Here is a 17,869-nt window from a genome sequence, read left to right as displayed (position 1 = left end):
GCAAATTTCTAACCTGGTGGAAAATTATCTATAGTACTTAAAACCAAATCTAATGAGAAACTTTGGAAACTCTCAAACATTGTAATTTAGGCTTTATTAAACATTAGAGAAGGTATTATTTGAATGCAGTTCCAAATATGAAAAGATATTTTGCACTGAAATTTACTCTATTTATAACCACCACATCAGTGGGAAAATATTACCTGGATGCTAGATTATGCTTTTAGACTCAGGTCTAACCAAAGCGATGGTTAGACTCAACCTCAGAAGTAGCTCTGGGAAGCACTGTTCCTCAAGCATTCCTCTGAGGAAAAATTCCTACCCTGTTTTCCTCTTGGTCTGAGGAGGGTAGTAAGTTTCCTGTTAATCTATACCATCTGGTGTGTATATTAGCCCCTGGACCAGGCTGTGCTCATATCCCATCACTAAATACACACTCACTTGTTTTCTCATTCATGCCTGGACCCAAGATCCAGATAACCAGTCAAGGGGTATAAAGTTTTAACTCCCCTTATTCCTCTATACAATTATGAAGCCCAAGTTATAATTTAGTTCTTACATGTCAGAAAAGGTAACATTCAGTAAGGGACTTATTCTATCAGCCTTACTTGTTTGTAGTATCTTATTATTGTTATTATAATAGTATTTAAAATGTATTTTGTGGTAGTGCCTAACGGCCACAACTAGATAAGGCCCTATTATTCTAGGCACTGTATAAACACGATAACTCCACTGCAACCAATTATCCCAATTTACCCACAGAGTAAAATAATTATCAAAATTCAGAAAAGTTGCAGAATCTGGTCTTAAATGGTTTACTTTGTGCCAGACTCCCATTCCTGATCATCCTTTAACTTGCATACATTTTGTAAAGTGTCAGCATTTTTCTAACTTTAACACATATGAAATGCGTTTAGCCCATGGAAATGTAAACTAGTGGTTAAACTAGATATGGAAAACTGTGACCCTAGATTCCCTTAAATGGTCAGGCCAAAAATTTCAGATTTGGTTTCCTAGCATTAGGAACCTAGATCCATATTTACACAGCAAAATGTGGATTTTGGCACCTAACTTTAGACACCAACGTTTTTTGACTTCAGTTTATAAAGATGATACCTTTTTTCCATTAAGAAATGAATCATTTCTTGTTTTAGTGCAGTGACATCATCATTGACTTGTGTCATTTGTAGACAGTGTGCTTGTATTTATTCACTGTTTGAATACCACTGCCTGCAATTTCAAAGGGGAAGAAAAAACATTGGACAAATTCTACTTTTAGCTAGTGCAAATACTGAATTATTTCATTGATTATAGTGGAATTATTCTGAATTTACACCAGCATAACTAAGTTCAGAATCTGGATCATGCTCTATATTATGAAAGGAGTGACTGTATTTCATCATCCTGAAACATTATTTTCCCAGATTCTTTATTTCACTTATAAACATACTTTATTTGCTATAAAAGGAATCCTAAACTGTATTTCTAATTATCAATTTAAGTCACTTACTTTTCAAGCAGTTATCATATCCCAGTGTAGCATTTATGATTTCCCAATATAAACCAGATTAAAGGATGCAAGGAGCAGACGGAAGAAAAGATGGCAGGTGTTCAGTTCCCCAAGATATTACTCTCTCTTACTTTAGAATGGTTGCCTGAAGTATTTGTTCATCTAAATCAGCACAACTGACAGGATAGTATGAAGGTTCATGAAGATGGAAACCAGAGAGGAGCTAGAAGGAGAACAGTGATTTTTTTTTATTGTAATGTGATCGATTGGCTATAGATGAAACAGAAATGACTGATCTTAAATTGTCTTTTATTGTCTGTGCTCTCCCTGAAATAAAAGCTTGAGTCCACAACTGTTTGCTATATATAACAATGTACTGAACTTGTTAGAACAAGTTCTTATTTTCTTCTGAATTTTCTCAGAACTCTACCAGCCTTCTTTAGAACATCTAGTCCCCTTTGCCTACCTTCACCACTACCACTGATATGGGAAGCAGTCAGTAACCCAAATCATCCTTCTGCTCTTTACAATGTATTTACTGCACTGCATGCAGTTTGATTCAAATACACCCTCTCATCTTAATGCCAGCACCATAGTAAAAATCATACCTACCAATTTTTGTCCCTTTAAAAGTAGATACACTTCTCTTGTCTACAGGGGTCTCCCTTGGAATTATCTATACACTCCTGAAGGGGAAGTGGACCTTCCTATAATTTCATAGCATGGGGGGAAATGTCCAAGCTTGTTTTGAAAGATTACCACTTTTTCATCATTTTCTATGTTTGCTTCCCTTGTGTTAAGTACTAGTTTTGTTAGCTAGCGCAAACGTTCTCTGTCTGATTGAGACATTAGACACAGGGAAGGTAGAGGTGACTTCAGAACTGGTGATTGTCATAAATAAGTGAAAACACTACACATTTTGCAGTTGCTACAGCTGAAGAAATGGCAGAACATGATGGTGTTAAGTCATCACTGGGTTCACAGCTCTAAAAATAAAGTCGGTATAGAAAACTTCAATTTTAAGACTTCTGTCATCTGCTGAGTTTACCTAGATATTGTATTATAAAAAAGTGCATAAGATAATAAAAGTAAAGATAAAAATTAATATTTGATGGATTCACTCGTCTTAACCAACTGCTCAGTGTAGTATGAGTATAACCTAAGTTTGCTTACCTTTAGTGTATGATATGAAGCTTATCTTTTGATGCAGACACGGCGGAAAAATGAGAATAGACACTGGCATGGAATTAACCAGGAGGCCACAAGTTTTATTAAACTTTAGCACAGAGGAGGGGGTTGCTACCCACACATCACCCATACTCTCCTATAGCAGGCATTTAATTGGTTCCAGTTTGGAGGTTACAGGTCTCCTTACCATATCACCCATAGCTCAGGGTAGGCTCTCCTCAGCACTGCTCACACAGGACTAGGCTTTCTCTAAGTCCTAACGTAACACTGACAAACCCCGATCGGAGGCGGATAGGATCGAACTGGGGACCTCAGTGCATGAGCCTCTACAGCATGAGCTAAAAGACGACTCGCTGTTAGCTAAGGCTGTAGAGCAGACTCATTTTATCTCTCTCTTTAAGTGGTCTCGGTGCCACTAGATGGGCCAGAACACCACACCCAGAAGGTGTGTGGGTTACACTAGCACCCTACCACCACCAGAGGGACAGAGAGTGCAAAAAGGTGGAGAACTCAGCCCATGAGGGCCACAAGGTCTGACCTTGGCCGGGGAAGACCACAAGGTCTTACCTTAATCCATGAGCCTCAGGCTCAAAACCAAATGCCAGGTCTTTCACCCCTGGGGATTGTTTATTTTATCCTTTGAATTGCACTGGAAACTGGCCACAAGTTGTGACAAATTAACAATTCAACACAAGTCTCAGGTACTAAGCATATGTCTACTTAACCCACCGTGGCTTGAGGGTACTGCAAGGAAGGTGAAAAAACTCCCTGGTCACCTGCCAATAGGCCCAGGGAAGAAAAACATTCTTTCTGGCCCCCAAACAGGTGATTGTCTAGACCTGCATCATCAGTCACGCTGGGTTCCCACTCCTAGTTCAGGTGGGACTGCTGGAACAGAGTCAAAAGAGTCTCCACATGGCCCCCTCTCCAGGTTAAATCCTAGGAGCTGGGGAATGTTGTCCAGTCAGCACTCATCTCCTCCCCACTCCCAGCCAGCAAATGGATACCTGAGACCCCTGGAGGGAGAAGCTAGCTGGTGTCCCTTAATAAGTGTCCCATTCCTTTGTGCTGGGACTGTCCTGCTTCACTGTTGGCCCCTCAATTTCCCCACCAGTTGAGGCAAATTGAGGGCATTTCTCCAGGCTTTACAGGGAGGAAGATTTGAAAGATTTCAAGGAGACTCTGGTGGAAGGGGAAAGGCTTAAGCTGTGTATAATGGTGTCACTGCGATAACTGTGCCCCTGATTCCTTCATGACCTTCTCAAGGGCATCCCACTTAGATCGCAAGCCTCTAATCTAACACCAAATTTAAGACACCAAAGTTTTTTCGCTTCAGTTTATAAAGATGATACCTTTTTTTCCCCGACATACCCCAGGTTGAGAAACCCTGCTTTAGCTCACTCATTGAGCTAGAAATACAATCACTAGCCAGCGTATAAAGATACATATAACATTTATAAAGTTGCTACAATAGCCTTTGAATACTGCATATGTCCAAAGCATTACATCTGTCACAAATAGAAATGCTAATCAGTTGCTAACTGAAACTTAACAAGGAAGTCTGTTAACTTAATAAGATAATTGCCTATTTAAAAATGTCAGGGAGACAGAGAGCCTTGGGACGGCTGATTTTAGTAGTTCAGTATGAATCAAAAGGAATTAAATAAATAGATACCTACTTCTCTTTGTCCAGCTATACTGAAAGAAGAACAGGAAACATTTGATATGTGTTTAATCAGGTCACGATTTTATTATTAGATATCTGGCACTACCCACCAGATAAAAGTGTACAGTGCAGGTAACCCCATGTTTATTCCATAATTACCCAGGAGGGTTTCCACCAGCTCCCCCTCTTTTTCCATCCAGGTCCCCCCCTGGCCAAGTCATTGCTGGGACCTTAATATCCACCCCCCTTGTAGAAGGGTTAAGGTGGGCTATAAGAAAGGGGGGGTTGGCTCCCTGCCGTACCAATTATAGGAGTCCCCAGTTTCCCCACTCCATTCCGTTCCTTTAACGAACACCTCCTTTTTAAGTCCATTTCCAATCCATTTATCTGGTCATTCTATACCTTCCCTATGGAGTACCTGCACTGGACATCTGCCACAAGGAGGCACCAGCAATTAGTGTGGCTACCTCTTCCCCAAACCCAGTCAGGTTCCCAGACATGTCTTATTGTCCCCTTTTATATCAGCCAACAGATCGGCACCAAATCCTGACAGGTGAACCTCATCCTTCCTGAATAATTTTGATGTTCCAGGATGCCAAAATTGTCCAGCCTCTTGTGACCCCAAATAATTCAGCCACACCCCTGTTCACATCCGCCTGGCCTTGTCCACCCAAGTGGTGCCCCCTGGCTCCCTGCCAGACCCTGCGTGAATGCATGTCCGACCACACCATTTTTATTTTCTCCTGGAAAATTGAAGGATCTGCCTTAATTCCCTCTTTGTTCTGGGCAGTAATTCAACCCATTTACACATCCCAAATAGTGTTTTCCAAAGTGTGCCACATTATGTTGGTGACTGCTGACGGGCCCCTATGGTCACAAAAGTGGCACCAGCTGGCCCAATAACATGCTCCTTCTTTCATGCCAATTCAAGTTCGCCCCATCACAGGACCTTGGCTGCCACTCCTCACGGCCACTAGGATGCCCGTCTTTGTGTATAAATAACAATCCTGTGCCCACAGATCCACACCACCATCTCCATGGCTGGTCTTCCAACATCTGGAATGAAATCACAACAAATTAATGTTGACTCACCACCCGAGGTGTGTACGCACATATTGTATGCTTCCAAATGCCAACACCCAATTTTTAGAATTGCCTCTGCTCCAGTACCCAGCTGTACAGCTGCTATTGTGGCCCTGATTCTGAATGACTGGGAACCAAATTCCATGGGGCAGAACCAAACTCACTGCCTTCCCGGAGGATAACAGATTCTCCCCAGCCTCCTTGATCAGTCATTGACCATCGCAAGTTTAATATCCCTGCTTGCCCCTGCTAGTGTATATCACACAGTTCCAAGCCCCCACCCCCTCACCCCCCACCTACCCAGCAGCACCCCTACAGAACCCAGGCATTAGTTCTGGCTGCCTAGATTCCTGAGAATGTGAACTGTGATGGGCCAACATGACTGCTCCATGGGGCCACTGAAATATAACTATCCCACCAGTTAAAACTGCCCGGTGGACATGGATAACCATTTAGCCCACTGACAAATGTAACCACCAGGAGGTGATTCCAAGATTGTTGAGGAAGCCAGTTGACAGGTTGCCAGTGACACCATATACCGCAGCACCTGCTCCTCCGTAAAGGGCCATTTGGTGACCGGCCTTCTCACTACCACAGCACTCACTCCTATGTAATGGGCCATTTGGTGACCAGCTTTCCCACTCCTGTAATTGTATAAATTCATTCAAACTTGTCTCATAGCTCTGCCATATGAATGGAGGCAGTGGCTCTCCATACTACATTGATAACCATCCTATCCCAAGATTCCATGTAGCTAGTGGCATCCAATCAGGTTCTTGGCTGGATGCTTGTGCCAGCTCTCAACACCTGTTATCGAAAAATGAGACAAGGCATCTTCTATGGCAGTATCAACCCCGGAAAAGGTAATAAAGTAATTGATATTATCCTGGAGCCTATTGAGGACCAAGCCTAAGGGAGAAAAACCTGCAAATTCTGTACAGGCCATTGTGTGAAGGGCCCTGCTACCCTGCCCTCAATTCATTCCTATGGAATCCTCCTTTTTCCCCCCATACACGACCATGACTTCTAATGTGCATGTTTGACAACACATTACATAGCCCATCCATGCCCATGACTTGGAGACAGAGAACCTTGGGATGGCTGATTTTAGTAGTTCAAATCAAAAGGAATTAATTATATAGACACGCACCTCTCTTTCTCTTAGAAAAGCAAAATATCATATATTATAACATCCTCTTAAGGGCTTCTACCAGAGCTTGTTGTAAAATGTCAATTCTTCCATAGGCCACATGATTTTTAAAAAAACATATTCCCCCCAAAAAATTTCCTGGGAAATTTGTTTCAGATAGTCAATGGAAAAACAAAACTGAAAACAAACAAATTAATAAATAATCAGTTTTGAAAACCATTTTCAGGGGGAAAAATGGTTTTTGTAAAAATTATCAAAAAACTTAAACCTAAAGATATTTACAGAAAGTTTTTCAGTTTCTGAAAACTAGAAAATTGTGACCAAAATGAAGAAAGTAGTGAAAAATGTCACCGTTTTTTGAAGAGCTGTATTAACTACTGCATTCTAACACTCATTAACTACAGTTTCCTCATACAAAAATTGTATAGACATTATAAAAGAGGGTAATATTTCTCATGGGTCAGGAAGGAAATATTGCAAAGGGACAAGGATTTTTCTTTTTTTACTGACCGAGCTTATAATAGCTGAAGTACTTCAAACACTATATAACTATCCATTTTACCAAATAGATTCTCAGGTTATCATCAAGATTCTCAACAAGAAAATCAGAGGTATCTGGACAGTATTGTCAAACCCTTGTTCTTTGCATTAGATGAGTTCTAATTAAATGAAGCCCTTTCCTTAAAAACACCTTTTTTGACATAACATAAAAGCCTCATGCTGGCAGGTAGCAAATTCTTGCCTCTTCATGTAAGTGAGTGTTTAAAGAACTTTTCATCCTTTAAGAGGCTGTTCTCTACTCCAGATATGCAGAGACTATAGTTGTGCCCTTCTTGAATATTTTACATCAATGAAAGGATTCTACATTTAAACACTTTCATATTAAGGGAACTGGATTTTTTTTTCATTGTTTAGGAACATAAACTAAATTCTCTGTTGATGTAGATTCCATGAAATCCCTCTAGACAATCTGATACCATTATTGTGCAGATCTTGCAAACATCATAGTATTTATCATAAGGAATTTCTATTTGAATAAACAAAGATTGTTTTTGTCCATGGTATTTTATTCACCATGGACAAAAGGATATAAAATACTCTTGCTTTTTTTGTATTGATTTAATTCAAAGGATAATAACTAAGCATGTGGGGCAAAAATTGTACAAAGGCTATGTCTATAGTTGGACCTGGGTGTAGGATTTCCAGATCACATATATATACACATGCTAGTTCTCACTGAGCTAATGTGCTAGAATAGTACTTTAACCATGGTAGCATGGGCAGCAGCAAGCAGCAGCATGGGCTAGCTGTGCCGAGTACGTATCCATGGGGTTCAGGCAGATTTATACTCGGCACAGATAGTCTGTGTTACTGCTCACTGCTGCCACTGCTACTGTGGCCACACTACTATTTTTAATATGCTAATTCAATTTCACCTAGTGCAAGTATGTCTATGCAAGCTGGGAATCACACCTCTGACTCATAGTGTAGATGTAGCTATAGTCAGGGGTGGGGAAACTTTTTGGCCTGAGGGCCACATCTGGGAATAGAAATTGTATGGCGGGCCATGAATGCTCACAAAATTGGGGTTGGGAGTGCAGGCTCTCGGGTGGGGCCAGAAATGAGGAGTTCAGGGTGCGGGAGGGGGCTCCGGGCTGGGGCATAGGGAGTGGGATTCATGGGGGTGGGATGCGGAGGGGGATGCACTCGATGCAGCAGGGATCGATTTCGCTAAAGACCCACTAAATTGACGGCAGAGTGTTCTCTGGTCGACCCCAGTACTCCAACTCTCCAAGAAGAGTAAGGGAAGTTGACCAGAGAGCATCTCCCATCAACACAACACAATGAAGATACTGGGGTAAGTCGACCTAAGCTACGTCGACTCCAGCTACGTTATTCACATAGCTGGAGTAGAGTAACTTAGGTTGATTTACCCGCATAGTGAAAACAATCCCTGAGTGACTCAACAGACTAAGGCTCAATGAAAATCAATGAAACTTATGTTTCTAATGAACTAAGTCACTTCTGAACATGAGACTTAGGTGCTTTTGACAGTGTTATGCACAGAGTGACAAAGATCTTTCTGAAAAAAATACTCATATTCATATTTCTTTAGTATATTTTTAACTTTCCAACTTTCCTTCCTCTATCTACAAATGTAGTGTTTTTTGTTGTGCTCTCTCAGATTTAGAAAATACTTGAACCTAAACTGCATGGCAAAGGAAGAAGAAATAAGAAATGGAAAACATTGGACATGCAATGGACCGTTACTAAGGACCTGATCTAATGTCCACTGAAGTCAATGGAAAGATTACAACTGACTTCACTGGGGGTTGGATTTGGTCCTAACCCAGATTGAACAACTTAATAATATTGTTAATATAATAGTTTTGTCTGTCACAGTAGCCATCATTTTAAAATGTTTGAGCCAAATGGAACAACTTCTATAAGTAAAGTTAATGGGATTTGATTTTTATCAACATTTTTCCACGGATTGTCACCAGTAACAGAAAAATGAGAGTAAACATAATTATGTTTGCTTATGAAAAATATTTATATTTAGGCCAATATAGATGGCAAAGAAATACTATATATACAATATATAATGCAAAGAAATACTAAAATGGACTGATTAAACATTTATCTCCTGTAATAAAGATGTTAGAGGAATGTATCAATTTTTTATAACAAATAATTGTGGCTCTGATGCAGCAAACCACTTAAGCAAATGTTTAATTTTAAGCATGTGGGTCAAATTACATGCTTATGCTTTAGTGCTTTGCTGAATCAGGGCCTGTGATTGCATTTATGACAGTGATGATAAAATCAATTTTCAATTAAAAAGTATATAGTGAAAAATATAGATTTGATAATATATTTATTCAGGATAATGTGGAAAGATCATGGGAGGAACATTTTTTTAAAAAAGTTACAGTTAAATAATAAGCAGTTTCCATGCAGTATGAATAGAAAGAAGTCCCAAATTAATCACATTCCTGTGAATGAAGAGAAAAAGCTCAGAAGAGTCTGCAAAAGCTAGGTTAATAAAATAAGTCTTGTGATTGCCTTATGTTTTAAATAAATTCATTCACAGGCATCTATACAAGCCCAATAATGTATGGGAGTTTAAAAAAGATTTAGAGTTTGAGTTTTCAAGGTTATTCAACTGCATATAGATACCAAGACTATAGTGTAACAGGAGGAGAACCAAGAAGGAAGATAAGACTTGCTTATTATGAGTATGACGATTGACAGCCGAGCCATTTATTTTCAATAGCCTGGGAAATTAAAAACTTACTTGCATTGGAGTTAGTAAATTGCTGAAGTTATTAAATTATTTTTCCTAAATATAGCATAATAAATATTGGCATCACCATTACTTATGTTTGTTACTATTAAATCACAACAGGATGCATCATGTTCCCCCATCCAAACTCAGGATGTGAAAGACTCAAGGATAATAGGCTGAATGTGTTGAAGTGACAGCTTCTAGACAAACTCAGTAGAAAATATTGCGGCTTTATTGATTATCTATCTATCTCTGCACATACATTCTTTACATCAGATGTACTCAGCACTGAACAGATAGAAAGCGATTTCACTGTCAAATGGAGGTGCACAGAACCACAATATAACCTCAGTGTAATGTTCTCACAGTGTTCTCCCAAACTGGTATTATTACAATGCTCAATGTCAATATGCTAAGATTCTTCTTTGCCTTGACTCAGACTCCTCACATATTGATGCAACTTCAAGATAACTCGTCAGAGGACACCACATCAGGATTAGTGTGTGTCTGTGACTTTATCCAATATAATTATTACTTCTCTCTCTCCTTTCTCTGCACTTTCTTTTCCTCCCTTTTTAGGAGATGATTTTTGTTTGTTAGTTTGATTTTTACCAGGTTTCTGGAGGGAAGAGCAGCCCTAGGTCTCTTTTCCTTGAATCTGTGTGAATGGGTGGAAATCCTTGTCCAGATCCCTAATTCCTGTTGGGTCCCATTTGAGCTCCTGCTTAAAGGTGTCTTCATGCGCTAATTGAATATTCGCTTGTCACAGGTGAAGCAATCCTCAGCAGGTTTAGAGTAGGAGAAAGTGATGAGAATGGGAGAAAGACATGAAGGGTCAACAAGTCTCCATCTCACACTTCATGGGAGAAGTACTGGGCCCATTGAAATCAATGGCAAAATTCCTGTTGCTATCAATGTATCCAGGATTTCATCCTGTACCTTCAAATTCTCAGAGAAATCCATCACAGCACATAAGAGCATTATGACCCCAGACAGAGGGAATCCATTTTCTAGTGACTAGTATTATTATTGAAATACGCAGAGTAAAACATTTTGCTACACACATCACCACTCAACTCTTGTGGCTGAAAAGGACCACATCACTGGTCTCCCTCATCGCTGAGGTTTTTAGGGGAAAATTAATCCTCTAACCACTTTTATTGCTCTTGCTGGCCTACCTCAAGGAAAAAGGGCTGCCAGCATCTTTAAAATTTTGCCCTCAATCAGCTAAGACAAGAAGTGCCCTTTTCTGTCCAGAGGCTCACTGATGCTGTGCCTAGGGAAGGGGGCTTCCTTCTTAGCTGATCCTGCCTTGTTGAAATCAGTGGGAGCTGTACCATTGATTACGAGTGCAAGATCAAGCCTTAGAACAAGGCACAGAGTAGCCTATGGAGTTTCAGTTCCCTCACCTATTTTTAGCTAGAGCAAGCCCTGGGAGTATGAGTTAGCAGGATAACTAACTAGTGTGGTTCTCTCAACCATGACATAGTAAAAGAAGCAGAGGAGTCACAACTGTAGATCAGAAAGGGAAAAGATTGACAGCAAAGTTATTTATTGTTTGTAACCTGGGAAATTAAAAATGTACACACAATCTAACCTATCAATTAGTGATGTCATTTAGCAAATGTCCCCTAAATACGATGTAATGAATGTTAGAATCAAGCTAAATTGAAAGATACAAGTGAAAATGTAACTGTGTATTACCATGGATGGGATGTAAATATGTTTGAAAAAGAAAAGATGCCGTACTTATGTTTTCAATATGGATGAAATTAATTTAAAACTAATGTCATCCTTTGTCTCTTCTTATTTGAATTTTTTAAATACTTTTCTTTTCATTTTTTTTTTTAAATCAAGATGTAAGAAACCAAAGGAAAATACTGAGGCCTTGATACTGCAATTGGATCCAGGTGGGCAGATACTTGTAGCATTGCACATGCCCATTTAATTCAGCAGTGCTCTGTGTGGGCACTGGAGTCACCCCACACAGATCCAACCGCAAGATAAATCCCTCTCTCCCGCCAATAAATGATTGTATGAACAGAAATTATGTAATTTAATTCAATATTAAAAAACCCTTTAAATGTGAAGTATGATTATTGAGCTTGTAACCCCACTTACTGTCCACTATCCATGTTGCACACCCTTTCTGGCATTAAGATTCAAAGAGAACAGTACATCCTTCTTGGTTGCCAGACTGTCTTCTGCAGGGGCAAGTTAAGAATAGCAATAAATTACTTTAAACTAATAAACAAATGATCAGTGGGCCAAAATTAATTTTGCAATTTAACATTAATATAAATGCATATAGAAACACAATAATCAACCCTCATCTCATTATATGAATTTAATTAGAGTGTACATTCCATTTGGGAAAAAAATCAATGTACATGCAAAGATCAAGAAAGCTTCTTTGTCCACAAGTCCTACTGCACATAGGGCCTGATCCAAAGCCCATTGAGCAAACTGGGATTCTCAGCTTTAGCTCAGGTCCACAGACAGGGTTGAGGCAATGTATTTTTTACCAAATGCACTGTGGTTGTTCAGTCTATCTACCTGAGGGGACTGCACTACTAATTACCAGATAGCCCCAGTCCCCATGGGTGTAAGTGGTCAGTGATGCATCCTTTGATAGTATCCTTTTTTCTTTATCTACCTCTCCTTCCGGACTGTTCCAGTACCAAAAAAACCAAAAACAAACCCAGACTGCATTATACAATTTTGTTTCATTCTAACAAAACTCTCTTTGCCTTTACTGCTAATCTGCAAATCAGCTTGCTCCATTGAAATACTGCCTAGCTCATAATTTTTTCACATTTCCTCCAGCTTCATTTTCCCTAGTAGAATTTCAAATTTTCAAAAAAATGTTTCCCCCACATTTGGTGGTGGTGTATCCTTGAGGGTAGCAGTTTTAGGAAGAAATCACTTGAGACGCAGAGAGCTGTAGCCCTTGAAAAGCAGCCATTTATTGCCACACACTGAACTAACCAACAACCAGCCAAAACTGGCTGGGCTATCCCCTAATAATCTAATTCAGTTGCCATAGCAACAACAAGATTCTATTACCAGGACAACCAAATACACAACATATTCCTCCCCCCCACCCCTTAATGAGAACATCCCCTAAATAAAACAAACAGTAAACTAGAGAAGGAGGGTAGACTGCCTCTGTTCCCGGCTAAACCCCAGGGATTATTTTGCCCTGTAACCGTGGGCTCACCCAAGCTAAAGATCCAGCCATTGAGGAGGCCTTCTGTCTTTAGGTGGATTACGGTGGACTTCTGGTGTTGGTGCACCTGAAAGTATCTTGGGCGCAGGCCTGACAATGGGCTCAGGGGTCGTAGTGCGAATGGGTGAGGATGTGGTATTAGCTCGTTCAGGGAAGGGGTGTATCTCCACCTCAGGCAGTAATGGAGGGGGAAAGTCAGGAACAGGTGACTCTTGATTCGGTGTCTCGACGGAAGTGGTGAAGTCAGGGAACTCAACTGAAGATGTGTCCTGGGGACTAGTATAACCTGGCAACAACTGATCTACATGTCGCCACCAGGTGAGATCCTCGGCAGTCTGGACAATGTAGGAAACAGGTCCTGTTTGAGCGATGACATTGGCATGGACCCATTTAGCTCCAGAAACATAATTCCGAGCCAAAACCAGCTTTCCCAGGCTAAAAGTTCGGTCTTTGGCTCTGGGAGAACGCCTGATGACTTGATCTTGCTGCTGACTTTGCACAATTTGTCGGGGTTCAGAAGATTTCAGCAGATCAAAGCAAGTGTGCAGCTGTCACCCCATCATTAGAAAGGCCAGGGACGCCTTGGTCGTAGCATGAGGTGTGTTTCTGTAGGATAGTAAGAGGGTGTCCAGACACTTTTGAATGGATAATTGTCCCCTTGCCGATCTCAAAGCTTGTTACATTGTCTGCACAATTTCAGCTAATCCATTAATGGATGGATGATATGGTGCTGAAGTGATGTATCTCATTTGCCTTCATAAAATTTCCAAACTCCTGAGAGATGAACTGCGGTCTGTTGTCACTCACAAGTTGTTCTGGCAGAATGAAATGACTAAAGAGTCCCCGTAGTTTTTGGATAATATTCTTTGCATTAGTGGACTGCATTATAGAGACTTCTGGTCATTTAGAATGGGCATCTCCCACCACCAAGAACACGTTTCCTTCTAGTGGGCCAGTGAAGTCAATGTGAATATGCTGCCACAGGTTTACAGGCCAGTCCCATGGGTGTAGGGGTGCCCACTGAGGTGCATTCCTTACACCCTGACATGACATACAAGCTCTTGCCTTCTCTTCAATAGCACTGTCCAATCCCAGCCACCAAAAATAGCTTTGTGCAATTTCCTCCATGCGTACTATTCCACAGTGACTGGAATGCAGCTGTTCTAACATCTGTGATCTCGGTGGTGGTGGGATAATGACATCTCTTCCCCACAACAAACAACCAGAATGGACCAATAACTCCATTCTCCTGGACATGTAGGTAACAAAGTGGGGTGAGACTGGAGAGGTTCGTCGAGATGTTCCATGCATCACCAGGTCCATAACTTGGGACAATACTGGGTCAATGCAAGTTGCCTTCTTTACCTGAGTAGTGGTGATGGGTGTGTTCTTTACCTGTTCAAAGTAAAAGATTTCCTTCTGGGCAATATCTGGATGTTTGACTGGCAAAGGCAGCCTTGAGAGACCATCTGCATTGCAGTGCAGAGTGGATTTCCAATACTGGATTTCATATGTGTGTGCGGAAAGCAACAATGCCCATCGTTGCATATGACTAGCAGATAATGGTGGAATGCCTGTGTGTGGTCTAAAAATTGAAGTCAGAGGTTGATGGTCTGTGAGAAGTGTAAATTTCCATCTGAACAGGTACTGATGAAAACTTCCGAAGTCCGAAAATGAATCCCAATCCCTCACGTTTGATTTGGGCATAGTTAGTTTCTGCTTTGCTTAGGGTGTGTGAAGCAAAAGCAATAGATCTCTCTTCTCCTGAAGGCATAATGAGTGACACGACTGCTCCCACTCCATAATGGAGGCATCGCAGGCCAACTGTAGAGGTAAGGATGGATCAAAGTGCGTCAGAACTCCTGAATTTAGCAGTGCACCCTTAGCTTTGTTAAATGCAACATCATAGGCTTCAGTCCACTTCCAGGCCTCATTCTGCCCCAGGAGTCTGGGATGTGGTTTTAACAGTGTGGCTAACTGCGAGATGAACTTTCCATAATAGTTCAATAGTCCTAGAAATGAGCAAAGCTGGCTAAAATTTTGAGGAGTTGGAGCCTCCACAATACCCTTAACTTTTGCAGGGACCTTACGAAGACCTGTAGCATCAATGATGTGTCCCAAATATTCAACAGAAGGCTGGAAGAATTCACACTTGTCTTTGCAGACTCGTAGGCCATACTCTTCCAGTCTTTGTAGGGTAGCCTCTAAATTCTTTAAAGTGATCATCCTTATTCCTTCCAGTGACCAGGATGTTGTCCAGATAGCACTTGACTCCTGGCAAGCCACACAATATCTGGTCCATAGCTTTCTGGAACAAGGTGGGAGCAGACGTTATTCCGAAGGGTAGGTGACAGTATCAATAAAGCGCTTTATGTGTCACAATAGTCAACAGCTCATGGACTTTTCAGCAACGTGCATCTTTAAATATACTTGACTGAGGTGTACTTTTTCAAAAAGTTTCTATGAAGGGGTTGCTAATCAAATTATTAAATGCACACACCAATAAGGTGAGCTTGTGAATTTATGAAGGTATGTTTAAATCCCTGATTTGCATGTACTCATTGGGTGTTTTGTATGTACACACTTAAAGCTTTGACCCCAAAAGCAGACCCAAAATAAACAGGTCACCAAATATAGAAGATGGGTAAACCCTCATTCCTTCAAAACTTTGTTTTGAGATAAAAAAAAAGATGTATGATTTCTGAAAGGTAGCTCAGTGCTTTTAAAATTATTATATCAAGCAGTGGTATTTTTAGTTTTTAAAAAGCATTTCCTCTTCACATCTCTACCAACAAGCCATCCTCTTCACTCACTTACAATCTGTAGATCACAGACCAGAGTCTGGGAATGTGATTGAAGATCAATGGACAGCAAATCAGGGGTTGGAATTGGTAGGGGAAACCCACTTTTGCACTCTGATTCTGGTACAGCCCCTGTACAGGGACAGTCTCCCTAGGCCATGTTAGAGCAGTCTGGTGGCTTAATTGTCCCAACTAGCTGAAACAACAGTAGAGGATCAACATGGTGCAGGGGCATCCCTGCCATATCCATTTCCTCCATCTATTTTTACCTGCTACTCCAATAGCAAGGAAGGCAAATGGTATATTAGCCCTTGTGCTGGCTCTAAATCCCTGAAGGTTTTCCTTGCATTCAAGTTCTTCGGATCAATTAAGTTAGCTAAAGAGACAGATTCGGTGGGTGCTGCAGTGTAAATCATCCACACCATACTGGAAGTTCTACCCCCGTATCATTTAGTTGAACAGGGGTAAATATAATCATTTTCTACACAAAAATAAATCTGATTCATCCTTTAAAAAAAAAAAATCTCTATACCAATCATGCATACCGCTCTATTCTGGAAGAAATGTAGCCACATGTGTAATGGCTAGTGACGGGGAAGCAAGGCTGAAGTATAAAAGACAAAAGATGTCTGAATATAAAGCTGGGGAGGTACCAGCACTCCACTGAATTCTACACTGGCACCGTACTCCATAAGAAAAGATTGGAGAGGATCCCTCTTTGACATATGGCAGAAATGATCATGAACTGACAAGGATATGCATTGGACCAGGGATTCTCAAAGTTTTCACAGTGTGATTCACATTGTGACAGTTTTGCGACCTTAGAAGCATAAAAACTTCAGAGACTATTGAACCTAGATGTGCCAGATGCCATGGGCACATTGCATATTCATGGCTATTGTATCAATAAATATATGTATCTTTGTGTTCCTGGTTCACTGAGTGGGTTTTATGTGGAAGCTGGAATGGCTGGGGATGGGGCAGTAATTAATGTGAATTCCCAGTACAGGACATGCAGGTAACCAGCCCTTTGAAGCTTCATGCCATGGGGAAATGGGGTCTTAACTTGTTTTACCTGTTTCAGGAGACTAAGGCCCCAAACTCTACATAGGGTCAGCCAGAGCTGACTCAGGGGAGACTCGCTGTGGAACAAAGAACTGACTAGTTTGTGTACAGACTTATCAGGATCCCATGCTGATTATGGGTAACACCTGGTAAGCTTAGCAAGTGTGTAGACTATTTACTGCTTTATGATACATTTACCTTGTAGACATTTTGAAAAAGTACACCTGATTGTATTAATTGGGAGCAAGATTGGGCCCTTTAAAAAAAGAGTGGTCTAGAATGGTCAAAACAATGAAAAGCCTGAGTGATGAATCCTATTATATATTACATCTTAAGCCATTATGAATGCATTTAATTATTTATTGAACATAGATAGGGATATGTGCACTTGGCTAGCATTCTGTGTAGGTCTTTTGTATCTATATGTTACATTTTGAAGAGCTCATCTTTTATGAATTCTGATTTCTATATCTTGTTAATAAAATATTTAAGTACACATTCTTTTAGTCACTGCATCACCACAGGAATGAGATCACATGTCTCTGACTTACCCTGCAGTAAAACATGGAGTATAATAAAAATTAAAAATATATGATTTGTTCATAAGTACCCTCTGCTGTCTAGTCTGCGTGGTTAAGGACATGATGTAATTTTTTTGAAAGTTTTAAAATGTCTATTGTAAAAAAAGGCAGATAAAGAAAAGGTTTCCTATGAACTATTTTCTAACTTCTTTGTTCTTTGTGAAGTTACACTGAGAGAGAGAGAGAGATTTAGACCTGACACGACTCACAGCACATAAAATTAACCTCCTCTAAGGGCTCCATAGGAGCTCTGCAAGTGGAGGCAGAGCAGAGATGTACTAGAGCAGGGGTCGGCAACGTTCGGCAC

Source organism: Terrapene carolina, unplaced genomic scaffold (genome assembly GCF_002925995.2).
Source record: "Terrapene carolina triunguis isolate 2854851 unplaced genomic scaffold, T_m_triunguis-2.0 Scaffold42, whole genome shotgun sequence".
NCBI classification, from domain to species: Eukaryota; Metazoa; Chordata; order Testudines; family Emydidae; genus Terrapene; species Terrapene triunguis.
Note: the sequence above shows the minus strand (reverse complement) of the source record.